Raw genomic sequence first — 19108 nt, 5'->3', positions numbered from 1 at the left:
TTAATTGCATAAGTGCAATCAATGCCACTGCAGCTAAGAAAAATGTCATAAATGCATTTTAGACAGCCAACTTCAGCGGGGAATTGCCATTCTCTGCGGAGGAAGTCGGTGGCCAGTCGGGAAAACAGAATCGCAATGGCAATTTCCGTTTTGTCCGCAGCTGCAATTAAAGTTTACTATAAATTAAGTTTATTTTCTTCCGTTGACAATTCCAGTAGCACTATGAATAACAATGTAAAATAGATTCAAGACAAATATGCTGCCCAATCTCTTACTTTAAAAGAATGTTCACAACTAAACTTTATGGTCCGTGCCCTCCTCCTGTCTCCTTGGCTTGGGTGCAAGTCAGAGGATCTCGCCTGCTCATCCGCAGCCGATGTAAGACCCTAATTTTCCCTCCCAATGACTTGGAAAGCCCTGCTCCGTTTGTACAATCATAATCGCTTGCTGTCACAACCGCAAAACCGAATCGAGAACTCAATTGCTTCACCTTCAAAAGCGTTCCCGCAACGTCTAACACTTGCCTTGTGTTCATATGCGCCGTACACGTGAAGTAATTAAAATTAAACGCCAACGAAAGCACATCACATTGTGCTTGGGGAAGAGATAATTACACTGGCGAAAGCATACCCACAACATTTTATGAATGTAAACTGAAAGTTAAAATGTAATATCCTTCTTTGGGGGTATTTAGTTGTTCAATTGGTCATTTTTGTTCATTGGGATCTTCAAAGTCCGATGAAGCGGTAGGAGTTCAACGGATTGTATGTGGGGCTCTTAAAATATACATACAAGTATAAGCTCCTAACTTGCAGTTAAGTATACGAGTATGTGCCGACATATACAAACTCAAATCGGGAATTTTCCCTGCTCCCTACTGGTGTTACATTGGCTTCATTGGCCAAAAGGACCCAGTATCCTTAATTTTGTTGACAAATTTTCGGGCAGTGCCTCCTCGACACTCCTGGAAGGAGTGCGACTCCAACTGATATCGCAGTAGTGTGTTTGCTGGTGTGGCAAACACCACATGAGCGTGGGGCTTTGTTGGCTGAGTCCTGGCTGTTTGTCATATACCGCTAATATTGCCGAGCCGTTGGCTGTGGCTTAACATTCAATATGGGCGGCAAATGGGATGTGGGTGGTGTTTGGTGGGTGGTGGGTGGTGGGAGGTGTGAGTTGGGCGTGGGGACGCCTGCAATCGTCAAGAGGCCTTGGCCGGATGGCAGCTTGCACTTAATTGCCAGGCGAACAAGAGCACAACATTTCAATATCGCCATAGACATCGAAATGATGTTAAGCCATTGCATATTACATCGGGGCACACTTCATTCGAAGACTTTCCTCTACCAATTAGTGAGACAGGCTGGTGCACTCGGCATTCGGAACACGTGCCCCTTAATTGGCGTCTAATCCTCCAGAGCCATTATAAATGCAAATTTTAAGTGCTTAAATGTGGATGCAGTCAGCTGCAATCAAAATTCTTCAGGCACCTATGTACCATACATATTTAAATATTGAGCAACTCCAGACATGAAGAACTATTTCATGCTTGATATCAATGTATATGTAACCTATGTATATAAAAATCTAGTGGTAACTGGTAATTAAACTATCATTTGCGACATTGACGAACAACGATTGCAAAGAAGTGCAGTATGTGTAACTTTTTCATTTCCGTTTAGATACAAGCTGATAAAATTTGTATACATTTAAAATCCCACATTTCTGAAATGTTAAGTATTTTCACCTAACTCGCATGTCTCTTATCTCTTGCAAGCTCAGATGCTTCAAAGCCCGATAATTGCGCTTGTGTGGGCTATTTGTTGTACTAAATTGTCTGTCATGTGGTTTTTGGATACTCACATTTTCCCCAAGAACCAAGAACTCCCATCCCCATATACATATGTGTATATATATATATATTTATAATATATATGCGATATAGCGGTCTGGCTTGCTATATGGCATGGGACATGCGTCAATATTAAATTAAAGCGATAACAAATTGTAATTACGCAGCATGTGGCGCAGCGCGGAAAACACTTCCCGCTGCCCCAAACTCTTGACCCGGTCGGTGGAGTGTGGGGCTAATGGAGTTTCGGCTGCGACCGCAGTGCGGCACATAAATATCCAAATTGACATAAATTAGTGGAGATTGAAAAAGTGCCGTGGAGTGCGCGGTATGGGATATGTGGCCATTGCCTTGCCATAGCCATCGCCATCCTTTGTCTTTGTGTTTGGCTTTGCCTTGGACTTGTGGCCCTGGCCCATTGGAGTTGTGCAAAGATGTCGGACAGCATTAAATACCCGTACCCTTACGTTCACACACGTCCTGTCCTTCGTCCTGCGGCATAAATAAGGAGCCAAATAAGGTCAACCGATAAATTTCAATTTGATTACCCGAGGCACGTCACTTGGCTGCAAAGCACAACCAGTTGCTTCTGAATCATGGAATAGATTGAGAACGGGTGACTAAACCTGATCAGGACAATGTGCGCTTAAGCACTTTTTATCAAGGTTCGATGAAGGTAAGATTTAGCTGGACAGATGTACCAATTTCAAGTTTATTATATGTTACTTTACTTTTATACAAACTGTATCTTAGTTAGAGTCAATTTACAATTTACAGCACTAACACTTAAAATAACACAAGTCACATTAACAACCTATACGAGTTATACTTCATTTTTGCCACGTAAGCCTTTTGATTTTCAATTCACAGATCCTAAAATGTGCTGTGGATTTATGGCTTTACTTTGAAATGGGGCGTGTGCTCATGAATTTTGTCAGCTATGCAAATGAGTCTGGAATCTGGAATCTTTAGTCTGAAATCTGGGTTCTGGGATCTGGGTTCTGGGTTCTGGGATCTGGACCCGGTTCTTGACAAGTCGCTTAAGGCGTATTTAAATTGCAAACAAATATTTTCCCTCTAAGTGTTTTTTGGGTGGGGGACTGGTTTGGCCTGGCCGTCAAAGTGCTGATAACATTTTAACAAGCTCAAAATGTTTCCCAAGAATGAATGAAATATTTGCCAGCCCAAAGAACTTAAATTGAAAACGTCTTTGTTCAAAGTTGAAGGTTCCATGTGCCCACACCGCAAAATAACGTATAAAAATGAAACATTGTCAACAAATCGAATTTCATTTCCGTCCCGCCATTTCCAAGGTGATTCCAATTATTATTGGCAGCGGGTAAGGATTTTTAAAGACCTTAGGACGGAAAAGGACATTGAAATGTGTGCCCAAGAGATTTTATACACAGGGTACCATAAATCGACCGATTTAAGGCTAAGAAGATTTAAAACCGACTTCAAAAATGAAGGAAACTTACAATTTTTAATTATATTTTTTATGTTCAAACCACTTTTTTGTTAAAAAATTGTTGTTAAGGAGAATAGCGATAGATAACTACATTTTTCCGATGTGTATCGGTCTCGATGAACGTGTGTTCATTATACAACCATCATTGGAAACTCCACCTGTTCCACGTTCCACGTTCATGGTAAAAGCACACTTTCCCTCAATCACCCAGACTCCACTTTCTAGGAAATGACCAAATAATTTTTCCACGCTATACACCAACACCATCTGTTGATTAAGCACCTTCGTGTGTGTATTTTGCATTTCGAATGATTGATTGCAATTTGATTTTAGTAACTGCAAATTGCTTTTCAGCTGTGGGAAGGGAGAGATTCAGAGCGACACAGGTCGGCAATCCAATCCCTATTCAAACAAATTTCAAAATCAAAATGAGGGAGCGGAAGTATGGCTTGCTGCTGCTAACCGAGGCTCCAATTCCAATTTGTGATTGTAGATATTTATGCGAAATTTATGCGATGCACAAACTATAAAATAATCTAAATAATAAACTACAGCTTGAACATCATTTTCATTATTATGCACCCACTCGTAGACTAAAAATTAGAAAAGCTCGCAATAAGCAGAAGGAAGTGTTTCCGACTCTATAGTATATGTATAGTATATGCATTCTTGGTCAGGACCACTTCCCGAGTCGATCTGTAAATGTCCATCTGTCCGTTGAACGCTGTGCTCTCGGGAACTATAAAAACTAGGAAGTTGGATAGGCAAGTAGCTGTTAGTGATGCCTACGCTGTGCGAGGTTGTTTTTCCCTTAGGGTGTTTGGTATAGCTTGTAAACTATTAGCTTTCGTTAGAACCGAAACTGAATCACAATATTTCTATCATACTGAATAACGAATTTTGACCATTAGGCTATGTTCTAGCTAGCGAACTAATTACCCGTCACCTGACCAAAACAATTTGTCAGCGAGATGAGAACAAGAAAACAAAAGAATCACTCCCTAAAGAAAAACATAACAACAGAGGAGTGAAGGATAACATAAAAGTAATATAACCCTTTTTATCCCAATCCGGTTTATGTGGGCCCAAGGCTCTTTTTCTTACCAACAACTTTTATCCTCACAAATGACTTGAATTAAAATTGCTTCATTTCAGAGCTTGCCATAAAATTAATTGCGTCCTTGTCTTCCAATAAAAACCCTAAAAAATCGTGTCATTACCTTCCATGAAGCATTTGGCCAGCGAAAATGTACCAAAAACGCAGTCGTGGTAAGGCTTATAAAAAGTTTGGAGAAGTATATATTCACATAGTTTTTTCTAGAAAAAACAACGAACTTTGTCGTGACAAATTTAGTTTCCTCAGCGTTGACAACTTTGTCGTTCTGCATTTATAAGGGCAGTAAAATGCATTAAAAGTGTGTTATAAAGCATTTCATGAAAGTTAAGCAAATGGTTAAGCAAAAAGGAGACCTAAACAAACCTACACAAATAGAAAAAATAATATGCTGATGCAGCAGAAAAATAAGCCAATTGCTGGACAAGACATTACCGACAGGATACTGAAAGTTTTGCATACAACATCACAAAAGGATGGCAAATTTATTGATATTTTTCCTCCACCCCTAAAGCATCGAATTTGAATTTTATAGTCAATGCATTGGAAAAGGAAAATGACAAAGACAGCAATTGAACAATAAAGATACCCTTTGAAGCTCAATGACTCAGTCCTAGCAGTCCTTGGCTCTTGTTCCTAAGGACCAAAAGGCAAAGAGTACAGTATTCTGACACAGCCCCTCGTAAATTGTGCTTTTTTGTTAAATTATAGGATATTCGACGGCAGAAGACATTTCTTAAGATCAACCCGCAGTTGCTATGAATATCCATTTTCAACTAGTCGAAATATATTCGACATTAAAACAAGGGAGAACGCTATAGTCGAGTTCCCCGACTATCTGATACCCGTTACTCAGCTAGTGAAAGTGCGAAGGAGTCTTCAGCACTGACAGTTTTAGGCGGTTTGTGGGCGCTAGAGTGGGCGTGGCAAAAAGTTTTTTGGCAAATCGATAGAAATTTATAAGACTAATACAAAAATGAAAAAATATCAAAACATTTTTCAAAAGTGTGGGCGTAGCAGCTTTGGGCGGTTTGTGGGCGTTAGAGTGGGCGTGGCAAAAAGTTTTTTGGCAAATCGTTAGAAATTTATAAGACTAATAAAAAATGAAAAAATATCAAAACATTTTTCAAAAGTGTGGTCGTGGCAGTTTTTGGCGGTTTGTGGGCGTTAGAGTGGGCGTGGCAACATGAATCGACAAACTTGCGCTGCGTCTATGTCTCAAGAGTCAGAATGCTTAATCTCAACTTTCTACCTTTTGTATTTCCTGAGATCTCGACGTTCATACGGACAGACAGACGGACAGACGGACAGACGGACGGACAGACGGGCATGGCCAGATCGACTCGGCTATTGATCCTGATCAAGAATATATATACTTTATATGGTCGGAAACGCTTCCTTCTGCCTGTTACATACTTTTCAACGAATCTAGTATACCCTTTTACTCTACGAGTAACGGGTATAAAAACATAATTTAAACACTGATCTGAAAAGGCTATACATGGCTTATAACTGATGATTGGCTTCGCAATTTATAATTCGTTAACCTTTTAATACTTGAATCTAAATACCTCTTAGCTTTAAAAATGTTTTTTTTGTCAACCATCCCACTGAAAGAGTTTTTCAAATAATGAATTTTAACAACTCACTCAAAGTGAATGCAATAAATTACAATGGGCATCAGAAAAAGTGTTATAGAAAATGATACAAAATATCTGCAAAAAAGAATACATTTAATTCATTTAATGGACAGCCAATAAAAGTGGGCAGTTATTAATGTGCATTAAACTGTGAGCAGCAAATGAAAGCCGTAAATAATAAATATATCACGGTTTTTGAATAACTATATTTACAATGTAAATTGAGTTTTCAGCCAGCGGCGCAGAGCTTAAACTTCAAATTTATATTTAAATTCTGGGTAAGCGACAAATCAGGAAATCCCCGGCTGTCTTAAAGTCCTCGGGCTAATCAGCTCGAAGAGTGTGAAATATCCCTGGCTGCGAGTCATCCTGGCCTTCTCCGGCTGAACTCTTTTCGCATAAATCACGGCCGGGAATCTGTGCCCGAGGGGAATCCCCTTCGCCGGATACCCGCCGCAAGAAATGTCAAATTAATTTAGCAGGCCTCTAACTTTGGCCCAACCACTCGAGCCCGTCGCTTTTGCCTTTTTCAATCAAGGTAGACGCTGCGGCATCATTTTGCATTTCCAGTCACGTTTTATGAATTTGCTGCGACACACAAACGATGTGCCGTCCTCAGAGAAAGTGGCTAGGACCGAGCAAACACGGCGCACTGAGGAAAAAAATTGGAACGAAGCTTTCGAAGAAAATATATATTTTTGTTTATAAGTTGGTAAAGGTCAAAAAAGAGTTTTAAAAAATTGTTAAAAGTAATGTACATATCTTAGGAAAATTATGTTTTTTTGATATTTTTTTTATTTACATTTGTTTTTTACATTTTAAAATTTGACAAAAGTACGTTTTATGAAGATTTATGATTTTAAAATATTTATTTCATTTAAATGTAAGCCATCGCCTTTAATTAAGCGGCTCTATCCCATTTCAAGACTTCAATTCTTTGGCACCATCGAGGATTTCACGGCTATTTATGCCGTGTGCACACAATATCCAGCTGACTGGTGAAAACGTCGCCGGCATTCGGCATAGATAACGCGCCGGCGGGCTTAAATGGCTTTCGCTTGGCGGGAAGGGGGCCGTGTCTTCTGGGCTCCAAGGCAGAAATGTAAAGAGTCCTTGCTGGGCCACGGAGGCGGATGCGTAACGACAAACACGCATAAATTACTCAATTAGTAGGCGGGATGCGATGCGATGTGATGCGAGGTGGGAGGGTGGTGAGGTGAGGCGTCCTAACAAGACAGCCGGAAGTGGTGAGCCGTACGGGCCACTTGACTGCTCCTTCCTCAGCTCGCAGTATTGAGTAATCAAATGACGGGATATTAAACACGCCTTCCCCGTCCTGGCACACCAACCCATAAATCAGGGCCTCTTGGCTCCCCGGCAGCAAATGCCACGGATTTCTAATTACAATGGCCGGACCAGATCAGATTGGAGAAAGAGTGATAACTCCAGAAAGTCCTTATGAGGGAAGTGGCCTCAGTAGTAGTCCATTCTACAGATTGGCATTACAAAATTTGAACTGTGCAATTAAAGATTGGACTACTTGTATTACTTCTAAGCACATCGGTTTACATTCGCAAAAAAAGTTTGTTTAGGAATTCTAGTTGCTTTCATTTATTTAATTCTATAATTCCTCCACTTCCTTGACTCCAAAAGATAAAGAAATACATTTTTTGTACAAGTCAACTTGCTATTCAGGATGTGTGAGTACCATTTGCTCAGCTTGTTTTTAGGTTTAGTTCTTAAATCGAGAGTGTGTTTTAAAGATACGATTATGTCTCCCACTTTCACTCCGACCTTCCTTTCACGTCGGCGTTCGTGTTCTCGTTGCTAATTAGCAACATAATTTGTTTGTTTGTGCCCTTTGTCACATCCCACTAGCTCACTGGCCCACTGGCCCACTGGCCCACTGGCTCACTGGCCATCGGCCGTGTTGACGTGTCCGAATTGCGATAATGTGGCTATTTGCTTTGTTGTCAGTGTCCTTAGCCGTCTGTTCTGTCCTTTCAGCAAGCAATTAGAAAGTGCGCACAGTTATTATTAGAAACGTCGACGCAATTTGCCGGGATAGTGCCCACAGGCCCAGCCCACACACCTGATGATGGCTATCAGCTTACGTGGACTTATTAACTTGATGAAAGTGAGCGCCACCTCCCCCGGCTGGACAAACAAGTCGAGGTGTCCGAGGAGAAAGGATACTACGAGGACCCATCGCATGCATCAATTATTCAGACTCAAGTATTGCATTAATTAAGGCAGGCCATTCTTTTCCCATGTTTGTGGTATGCTGATCGGGACATACTGCTTTGAGATATTATATAAATGAAACACAGAAAGGATAACTTAGTTATACTCGTACAGAAGAATCAGGAGGCTTTTAGTACCATACGTATGTGGCTTCATGTATAATGTGAGAAATAAATTTAAGCAACCTTATTTTCTCTGTGCTGAAACTCAAGGAAAAATCTAGGACATGATTTGGCAAATTATCTTCGCATAAACACCAGCTCACTTGGAGCAGAAAGAACTCCAGTGAGTTTGTCACATGCCCACCCCGAGAATAAGTAATTAACGTCACTACTTTACGGACCGAGAGCGTGCGATGGGCGTGGCTCCACTGAAATCAAGGTCACTCTGGATGCCATTAATCAAAACCGAGGAAAAAACAAAGTGGCAACAGGCAAATTGTCAGAAATAGTCCAATATCCAAAGCAAACTCCACTAGGGTCTCCGGATTCGGATCCAGGTCCAAAGAGATTGGAGTGAAAGGCGCGCCTTGAGGCACGTCACTCGCATGTTGAGGACGCGACATACGGAGCGTACACCAGTGCGTATGATTGATGTTGTTCGATGCGCTTCTGACAGCACCATTATCTGAGGTGTGTGCGCTACTGTGTACGTGTGCTGTTCCTGTGTGTGTGTGTGTATGTGTGTGTGTGTGTGCAACTGGCACGTGACAAACAACATCAACAGCAACCACAGTCTCCTACAATAGTGTCCACTTTCCTATCTTCTTACTTTCTATACAAAATGCATAATATGTTTAAAAAAAATACGTTTTAGTTTAGTTTTAGAAAAAATGTTGTTCAGGAAGTTAAGTTTGGCATCTACACGTGTGTAGAACTTTTATTTGGATTACAGTTTGATTCTCTTATTTATTTATTTTACCAAACCCAACACTTTGATCCCAGGCGATCAGGTACTTTATTATGGAATTATAATTACCATTTCTTTAACAAACATATTTTTTATTGCTATGAACTACTCTGTGAACTACTTTAATTGTCACCACTGACTGGCAACAGAAGGAGTCGCCGAATGCCCTCAGTCTGGCAATGAAAACAAAGACAAGCCTGCAGAAGAGGAAACTGGAGGAACTTGTGCTTCTGCTCCAGAGCCTTTCCACCATTCCCCTTCTTTCCTGACGGCCATCTGGGTCCTTGTTTCAATTAACCCTGACTTTGACGTGCGTCCGACCAAAGTTGAGCAGTCCCACAAACAGGGGAACTGGGAGTGGCCGGAGGAAAATGGTTTAAAGGAAAGAAAATGCCGGAATGCAGGTCGTCATGCACCTCAGCTGCGAAGTTGGCTTAATTAAGCTGCCAAACTACCGCTGGATGCCAAACCGCAGGATGAATGCCCTTTTCTAAAAGGTATTTGAAATAGCAAAGCAAAATATTACTTAATACTACTACTACAGAATACTAATATATGCATTATATTATATTAAAAACAATATCAAATACGTTTAACTTTGGTATTCGATAGTAGTGTTGGAGTCTAAGAACAGTTTCAATGAGCCAATTACCAGGTATTGTACCTTGAATATGCTTTGTACTTTGAAGAGTATATTAAAGTTGTTTTGACCATCATGAGTGAGTGACTGAATGTTTCCCAGCCATTATTTTTTTGAAACCTCACCTTGTACATTTTACGAATGCCTCACAGATATCCCACGTCCAGCTTCTTTTTCCAAAATGAAATAATAAAGAATTAATAATGTTTGGGACTGTGGGAAATTAAGTATCTTTTTCCCATAATTATGCAGCTGTGGGGCTGGCAGAGGATGCACCCAGATTGGGACTCTCCGGGAGATGGAATCAGATCCTGGTCGGCGGGCTCATCCATGGCAATCCCATTTTAATCAGCCAAAGCCTGCGATAATTGCCGCCAGCTGCACGTGCCAGCTTCCAGCAAGTATAATTGCACCTATCGATGGCAAGGACCTCAGCAGGACGAGGGTCCTGGAGGGTCCTCCACACGGTAATGCAATGCAAATTAAATGGCTCGCTTTGTTCGTGCTGGGCCTGTGCTCTGTCTGAATTTCCACAGTGCCGCGGGACTGTTTTCCACTTCATTACAAAAAGCTCTCGATGGCAACAATTATTATGTGTGGCGATGGCGATATAATAGTCCGCCGAACTATTGTTCTTTCTGTGGTTCGATTTTATGTTGATGCGCATGCAGATCGGCAAAAACAATTAAAAACAAGCAAATTTGAATAAAAATTGGTCCAGCTATGCCAACGGCTATAAAAACGGGTCACCATTCGGCTAAATATTTGTATTTTGTCCCCAGCATAATAGCATTTTTTCCCGATTTGCATTGAATATAAAACTGCATTCTGACCTGACGTCTTTACCCAAATAAAAATTTCCCTATTTTACAGTGAATCCTTTAAATTTTTTTGTCTTTTAAAAGATATTAATTCGCATTGATTCCTCCGTCGCGAATCAATTTAAGTAACACTTTTATTAAAAAGGTTTTAAAGTACAACTCACCAAGCGAAACATTGTTGTGCGTATTTTATTTACTGAAAAAAAGATTTGTTTTTTTTTTAGTGATATTTAAAAACATAAAAATACGTAGATAACTTCGCTATAAATTAAACGGATACATCGCTGTAAATATTTAATAAGAAATTTCAACCTCTCTTTTTTTTTTGATCAGCATGATGTCCTGTGCAATATTACTTTCGTCTGCAGTTGCAGTATTGAATTATTGAAGTAAAGCCATATTAGCCACAAAGGCAGTGACCACTGAGAAAAGTCTGTGGCAAAGAAGTGCAAAATAAATTGAGAAGTTGGAATTTCACTTTAGGCCGAGAGCTGATCAAAGCAACAAGTTCCAAGGCCCCAGGCAGATAGCCACTTGAGCAAAGCGATTTCCCTGGAAAAGCGAGGGAAAAAGGAAAATAAATCTAAGTGGGCGGCCAGAGTAAGATTCCATCTTCGTCCAAGTTATGGCCCTTGGCTAGAGAGCTCATCAAACAAAATCTCTTGCAATTGTCCAACCCGAGCCAAACAACAAATAGTTTAAGTTCTTTATTTTAAACAAAATGTTGAACAAAGAAACATGCAACAGGTTTGTCAGCCAAGAAAACTCTCAACAATTTTCAAAGAATTGCCCAAAAACAGAGTCAAATCAAGCGCATGCGTCACAAAACTCACTCAAAATCTGGAGATAAACTCCGTTCAGAGTGAATTCAACATGTTGACTGCAATGTCGGCACGGATACTCGTTTCCGCCCCATTAAAGAACCAAAATGAAGCCGAAAAGTTGACCAGAGGATGGGGACCCCTTAACCACGCTTTGGTCACTAGCCATGTTTCGTTTGACTTTGATTTCTTTTATATTTCCGCAAGAAATTAAATTAAATGTGGCTTGTAATATGATTGCCGATTGCAATGGAGCCCAACAATCGGATGCGACTGGCAAACTGCAGGAAGTGGGCAATAAAAGGACACCACGCCATGGCTGCCCCCCCTTCCGAAGCATTAGCCCAGATGGACTCCTCTTTAAATGCCAATATATTGGCCATTGTCAGGACATTGTCAGGACAACCTGGAGTGTTGCGAATTGATAGTTTGGTTGCGGGGAGCACGACCAAGCGAAGATGACTACTTGGCGAATAGACTCGCGCTTTTCATTGTAAGTGCTTTTCTCAACTACTCAGTCAATTTGCAAACTGTGATTACACACTAAAAGACCTTTAAACATAATAAATTAAACTCAATTAAAATAAATCAGTAGAAAGGGGATTCCAAAAAATATCCATATCAATATAAAAATCCAAATCACAGTGACATGTCTGCTTATCATTTAAAATGAACTGAATGCGCAGCATTAATTCCTTATCTCCAAGTGCATTTCTTTCCTTAGCCCGGTTTTCTTGTTGCCATTGCCTCTGGAATTGTGCATTGTTTGCTGATGTTTGCTTTCAGTCCACCTCCACCATCCTCCACCCCTTTCCCATCTGCCATCCGCTCGAGTGTCGAGCAATGTCGCGACGACTTCTGAAGCTCAAGCACCCGCAAGGCGAACAATACAAGGTGAACCCATCTGCGGAGTCGCAGGACTCAGCCGAGATGCACTGCCAGTCATTAATATATGTTCGACTTTGTCAAGGCAGTCAGCGGTAGCACGGATTTTATTTCATTTAGCTTCGCGACTGGGGATAGAATACCCACATCAATAAATACCGAAATAAATAAATTGCGAAAGCAGCTGATACAGCGGATACTCAGCTCAGTTAAAAATTAAAGTCGTTCTAAAAGAGTACATTATAATGTATTACTTAATGTATTAAAAAAATGTATTAAAAAGTATTACTTAGATTTATTTCTAAATTCTAAAAGCTCGATAAGTTCTTTAGAAAGTGGTCGAGACAGAATTACACACATATATTCTTTGACTTTTTTATAGAAATAATTATTTTAAATACATACGTATTCATCTAAATTGTCACCGCACGTGAGTTTCCGCACTTCCGTCTCCATGGCAGCCCCAAGATCCTGGGTTCTCCAGGTGTGTGAGCCCCACCACCGCAATTCAGAGTTGAAGAGGAGCCGACTCTGCCACCCCAAAAGACTTCCTTCGCCGGCAGTTAATTGCAAGACAAATTACTTCTGTACAAGTGGATGGAGCTTTCATATTTTTATAATTGCTTATTGCCATGTGGGGCGGCGAAAGGCATTTTCCATATTCCATTATTTCCATAGAGGACAATTTGAAAAGGCACGTATGCTAATCCCTGGTCGCTGAAGGTTAAAGTTCACCCAAATCCCAGTGGATTTAGTTCTTTAATAAAAGGCAGCGGTTGCACAACTTTATTTCCAGGTAACTCTCAAATTCAGTGTAAAGGTGCAAATTCGATTCCACAGAATTCACAGGATTTGGGCGAGAGAGAAAGAAATTTGCAAGGGGATTTGCACTTCGTTTACTTAACTTAGACAAGTATGAGCTCCACGAAGCTTAATTAAGCGTAATTTTCAAAAATCCGACATTTCACTCCGGCTGGGAACTCGAATTATTCGGAATTGATTACAGCACAGGTACATCAGCTAGAGTATTTGGCTACGTAACAATGGAAGCAATCTGAAGTCCGGAACCAAACATTTCAATATCTCACACCCCGCACAGATTGAGTTGCATTTCCCACTGCAATTCAATCTCTGGTTACGGCAAATAAAACGATAACGTCGCATAAATGCTCATAAAATTATTATAAAACATATTCAGCACACAACAGAAAAGACTCGGTCAACGCGTTGCAACGGTCCATAAAAATAAATTCGCATAAAATGAGATCGCAAGGGCACGCAGCCATATGAAGCATCAATATACAGAAAGCAATAAAGTGAAATGGCCAGTGGCGGGGCGCAAGGAGGGGGCGATGGGGCTGCCTCCAGAGGGGCGGATGCCTGAGGGGCGTGGCTGAGCGCTGCAATAATGCTGCACTTGCCAGAAGTTAAGGGCGCCATCAAAGAGCTTCGAAGACATCACTGAAATCACTTACAACTTATATAAGGCGGCTATGATGCATTTGTTACGCGAACAACACGGAAGTTTAAAATATATCATTATACAATATATAGTTAAATTGTATGATATTATGAAACATAATATAAATGCGAGATTATGTCGGATGTCTTACAAGAAATTTAAATACAAATATTTTGCCTAGCTCTATATTTCTGAGCTATTAAGTTTTTAATTTTGGAGAGAAACTTAAAAACAAACTAAATATATTTTTTAATATCATTTTTTTTTTGTATCATTTTAACGCTTGGCATTTTAATTTTTTTCACAGCAATGCTCTAGCTTTTAATTAGTCGCCAATCAGATATCTCGCAATGGAAAATATCAAACAGTTTTCCTATTGTGTGCGGCCAAAATGAGGATCTGCTGCTGGGTCAGTAAACAGAACGTCAAGCATTTCAGCGACCCAGTAGAGGAGCTCCCTTTCGGAACATTGGAGCTGTCAGGCAGTCAGTCCATCAAAACAGGTGGGTGGCACGGGACGCGCACGAAATTCCGGTTGCACCGAACGGAAATTGCATTTACATGGTTGCCTACCAACGCCATGCCCACAATTCTGAGCCGGACGCGGAATTTCCATTGAATTCGGCGCGGACTTCCATTACAATACACCGCCCATCGCCGTCCGGAATCTTCAAATATTGAAGGGCACTTTGCATACACAGCGGGCTCAGAAAGGTGGCCTGTGGTGGCTCCACGCCGAACCCAGTCATCTTGGCCCCCAGCCAAGGTGATGGCCCTAATCACCTGGACAGAAGGACGTGATATGAAAGCCAAGCCGCAGGAGAGCTGTTTTGGAGAACCTATTGCTCAGATTTGACGAGGAGACAGACACATTAGGCGAATTAAAGGTCCATTTATTCCAAACCAGTTAGGAAGAAGAATGTTTCCAGTTTACAAAGAAAATCTGGTGCAATGTAATTGTTATTTCAACATGATAAGATGAAATTATGTATTTGACACTCTATTTAATAAGCTTAATACGTCCAGCAGCAATACTAGCACGCTCTTTACAATAAAGCTGATACTATTTAGTATTTAGTTGGATCATATTAGTAATAACAATAATTAATTCATCGACTGCGTACTTATAATAACACATTTATAATATTTTTAAAACATAGTTCCTTATGAGACTTCAAACTTTTCTTCCATATCCCATACCCTATACACCTTTATGTGTTCAAAAATATTTCCGCATGATAGCGCTTCAATCCTATTGCAATTGAAAGTTTTGCACTTTGGTGTAAACTCCACCCCGAGAAACAGAACCAACAACACACAGCCTTGATTTGACCACGGGGCGAAGGACTGAAATCGAAGGGTAAAGCAAACAGAAAGTCCGGACACATTATCAGACCAAACTATAAAAGCCTGTAAGTGCCAGAATATCTATTTTCAAACTGAAAACAAACAGATGCCCCCAAAGATTAATCGGCGGGAACACAAGTGGGTCGGGCGGAGGTAAATTCAAATAATTTGCGGCAGACTGAACAAACAGACCGGACAAACCGCCGACTAAGATAATGCCAGTGGGTGGGCGGGGTGTCGGAAAACTTTCTCCGACAAAGTTTTGCTCGAAAATTCCCCCCAAAAAAGTCGGCGATAGGGAAATCGAGGGGCGGGCAATAAAACAAATCATAGCATACATCAAAGCGCAAACGAAGCGTGTGATGACACCGAGGGATAGGATAGGATAGGATCGGATCGGATCAGATAAAAGACAGGACGACCAACAACAGCTGTGGGCTTGTTTGATGGCCAAAGTTTGGCATCAAGTTCAATTACTTTTCACCTGCCCGAGAAAAGAAGCAGTAGGGGAAACAAACAGTTCGCAATTTGCTTAAAACCTGACACGTGGTTTCCCTATCACAGGCTAAATCTGAATACTTGGCCGAGTTAGGGGCTAAGTTCTTTGCTACTTTTACAGTTTTTAAACGATTTGATCCGGCTTTTTTGGTTCGAGGTAAACACACAGCTATTAGAACTTATTTGCGGCTGCACTTTTTGTTTTACGTTAGGTATTACATACTAATTCCATTACAATTGCACCTTAATCTATATAGAATTAGTTCGGGAAACAGAAGGTCTCTAGAATGTTTCTTTATTTTGATTAAATTAATATTAAAAATATCAGTTTTCTTGCAATTTTATTCAATGCTATTACTATCTATTCTATCTATATTATTTCCATACTGTACATCTGACCTACATGTTTCCGTAATTTTTCTGTGCAAACCCCTGATAATGGATGCCTAGGTAACCATTGTGCTACCTTCAACTTCGTCAATCTGAATTAATTAAGCATTTTGCAGCTCACTGTTTCTCCCCATCAACTGCTCTGCGAGTAATCCGATGCTGTAGTTTACCCCCAGCCCTGGGTAAACAGTATTTACCATATTTGCAAATGGTCCGACAGGTGGAAGACTGCAACCTGCCCACGTGCCCACGATTGTCGCTTGGAAAAACTCTACTTTCCAGCGAAGTCGGAAATAACTGCAGTCCGTAGTAGCCAAAATAATCCAGCCGTGTCAATCGAGAATTAAGCCAAGCTAAGTGAAATGTCGAGCAGAAAGAGAACAGATTGCTGGCGAATCGATTCTGTAAAATTAAGGCCAGCAAATACGGCGATAACTACATCGAAAGCATCTGGAGCGACCGTCGAGGACGCGAGTTGGCCAAAAAGGAAATTGAATTGCATTTCAAATGCATTTGTCGCAGTTCAACTGCAGCTTAAAACCGATACAGCAGCAAGTTTATGAGTTTAGCACGAATTTGTGACATTTTTAAGGGTATAGGGAATTATATACGAGCTTATGCGTTAACCAGTTGGCTAGGATCCATATTTTAAATTATATTTGTATATTTTATATTTTATATGGTTAAATACTCGAACATACACGAGTACAAGTATATATAATGCATATTCTTTAATGATTACAGGGGTCGTTTGGTTTCTTTTTTCTGGGCCATTCCAAGTTGATCGTTTACCTCAAATAAAGCTGCATAATCAGGTTCAACTTTATCGCCTCGCTCGACGTTTATGGCCAGATGCAAAGTCTCGCCGGCGGGCCAACAGCTAACCAAGTCAGCACTAACAATCTGGGGCAAAAAGTTACTGGAGTTGTAGGAAGCAGAACTTACACAGAAAGAAAGTTAAGTAGTCGCGACATCATGAGGTCAGTACATAGCTTAAATTGCAAATATAGGTATTAATCCTTTTCCTGCGTATAAATCATAGGTAAATAGGGTAAAAAACCCTTTTTGAGTATTCATTTAAATCAAGAATATATACAGAACTTTTACGGTGCAGTGTGCAGACGTGTCCGTCTGGGAAAAATGCAAAGTGCTGTGCATAAAAGTGTTGTTCTCCCCGCTGTAAGTTTGCGCCGCACTGTTTATCCGGCGAAGTGAAGGTGGACGGAGGACTATGTGGCATCCGGATGCCTTGTGCTTTGCATACCAAGAACGATGGGCTTGGTTCGGGGGAGTGGCCCCGATAATCCGCAGTTATTCTATGTAAACTACGTTTCTTTGGCGATGCAACAATGAGCCGGAGGATCCTGAACTTGGACCGACTGAAAGTCGGAAGCCCTAGATAAAACACCAGCAGAATCCAATCAGCCAGGACTGGTGCCACCCCGTGGGCAATCAAGTGGCAAACTGCTTCGCGGGTGTTCATTAAATCGTTAATGTGGTTGAGGTTTTTCGCCTACAGTGCCGCAGAGCCACGCCCATCCAGACCAATTGAGCTAGCAGCAATTGAACTTTGCCAAGCCATCGAATTAAATAAATACAGAACTTAGAGTACGCACAAGTGGAATATTAAATGCTCTTTACAAAAAGGTATACAAATTCATTGCTCATTTTATATATCCTTTTTGTTTAATACATGGATTAACCCTCCTTTGAGGTATCCAGAAATTTGTATATGAAAACAATGGTCATGAAAAATATTTCCAATTAAATCACGGTAACTATAAGCTTCATTACAAATTTAAAAACAATGAACTCACTCAGCTAATGAGCTGTGTAGATAAATCCCAAATCGACATTTTCTTTCCCCAGCAAGCTCGAGAGCAAATCTCTTTGATAGCGTATCGCAAAATGACGATGTAAGGTGCCTGTTCCCGGACGGCAAGCCACAGACATATGCACCTCCTTAGATGTACTGATCGATATCCTTTGGGGCCGTGTGCAGGCGCAGTAGATGGGTCTGGTGGCAGGTCTAAAGGTGGCGCAAAGAATCAGGATGAGGAGTTGATGTCGGGGCTCACATCAGTGCTGCCAGGAGGACAGAATAAATTTTCATTAGGCGGCTAAAACAATAGAACTAACCAAAGGGAAAACTCAATAACCAAACTAATATATGGAACTTTTTCACCTTCAGTGTAATACATTAAAATTCAGTGTATACATCGACATAAAAATTCATTTGACAGACATCAGGCCTTTAAGGAGATGTGAAACTAGAAATGTTATTAAGTTTACTTATTTTATAGATTGTTTCTTGCAGAAAGGAAAGAGAAATCTGACAGCACTGCCACACATGCTCCCACGTCTAGCAGCCTCGGCAATGAATTTGCGTTTCCGCCTCGCTGCTTTCGCCATCATGGTTAACCGCGTCGTTGATTTAAGGGCGTTCCGTTCCTTACGAGGAGCTGGTGTACTCCGCATCCTTTGTCCTTTCGGCGCGAGCGACACAATTAAAAATGTGCGGCCCAATTCATTTGATTGGCACGGAGGAAGCGCCGAGATAAGCATCTTCCGTTGGCTGAAATTGTGACATCTTCATCAATCAAGAATGTACTTATTTTCATGGGCTGGCTTTTGGGGAAAATGTCATATAACGGGCTTCGTGAAACAGCAAATATGTATTTCAAATTAAAAAGAAAACATGCCATACTCAAAAGCATGAGAGAACGCTATACTCGAGTTTCGCGACTATCTGATACCCGTTACTCAACTAGTGGAAGTGCGAAGGAGAAATTTCAGCACTGACAGTTTATGGCGGTTTGTGGGCGTTAGACTGGGTGGGGCAAAAAGATTTTTGGCAAATCGAGAGAAATTTACAAGACTAATAAAGATGTGAAAAAATATCAAACCATTTTTTAAAAGTGTGGGCGTGGCAGTTTTGGGCGGTAGGGTGGTCGTGGTAAAAAGTTTTTTTCAGATCGATAGAAATTTACCATACTAAAAAAAGACATGAACAAAAA

General features: G+C 40.7%; 1 long non-coding RNA gene across 4 annotated transcripts; it reads left to right on the top strand.

Annotated features, from left to right (window-relative positions):
* Positions 1–16779: 16779 nt before the first annotated feature.
* LOC122617618 lies at positions 16780–18327 on the top strand. 4 transcript variants are annotated; one of them, XR_006325958.1, is made up of 4 exons: positions 16780–17071; positions 17206–17738; positions 17814–17865; positions 17929–18327. It is a non-coding gene; the product is annotated as an uncharacterized LOC122617618 (long non-coding RNA). The 4 variants fall into 4 exon arrangements; XR_006325959.1 differs by having other exon boundaries at positions 17190–17738; positions 17961–18327; XR_006325956.1 differs by having other exon boundaries at positions 17190–17738.
* Positions 18328–19108: the final 781 nt, after the last annotated feature.

The sequence above is a fragment of the Drosophila teissieri genome, chromosome 3L, assembly GCF_016746235.2.
Source record: "Drosophila teissieri strain GT53w chromosome 3L, Prin_Dtei_1.1, whole genome shotgun sequence".
NCBI lineage: Eukaryota > Metazoa > Arthropoda > Insecta > Diptera > Drosophilidae > Drosophila > Drosophila teissieri.
Note: the sequence above shows the minus strand (reverse complement) of the source record. Positions and strands in the feature narration are given on the sequence as shown.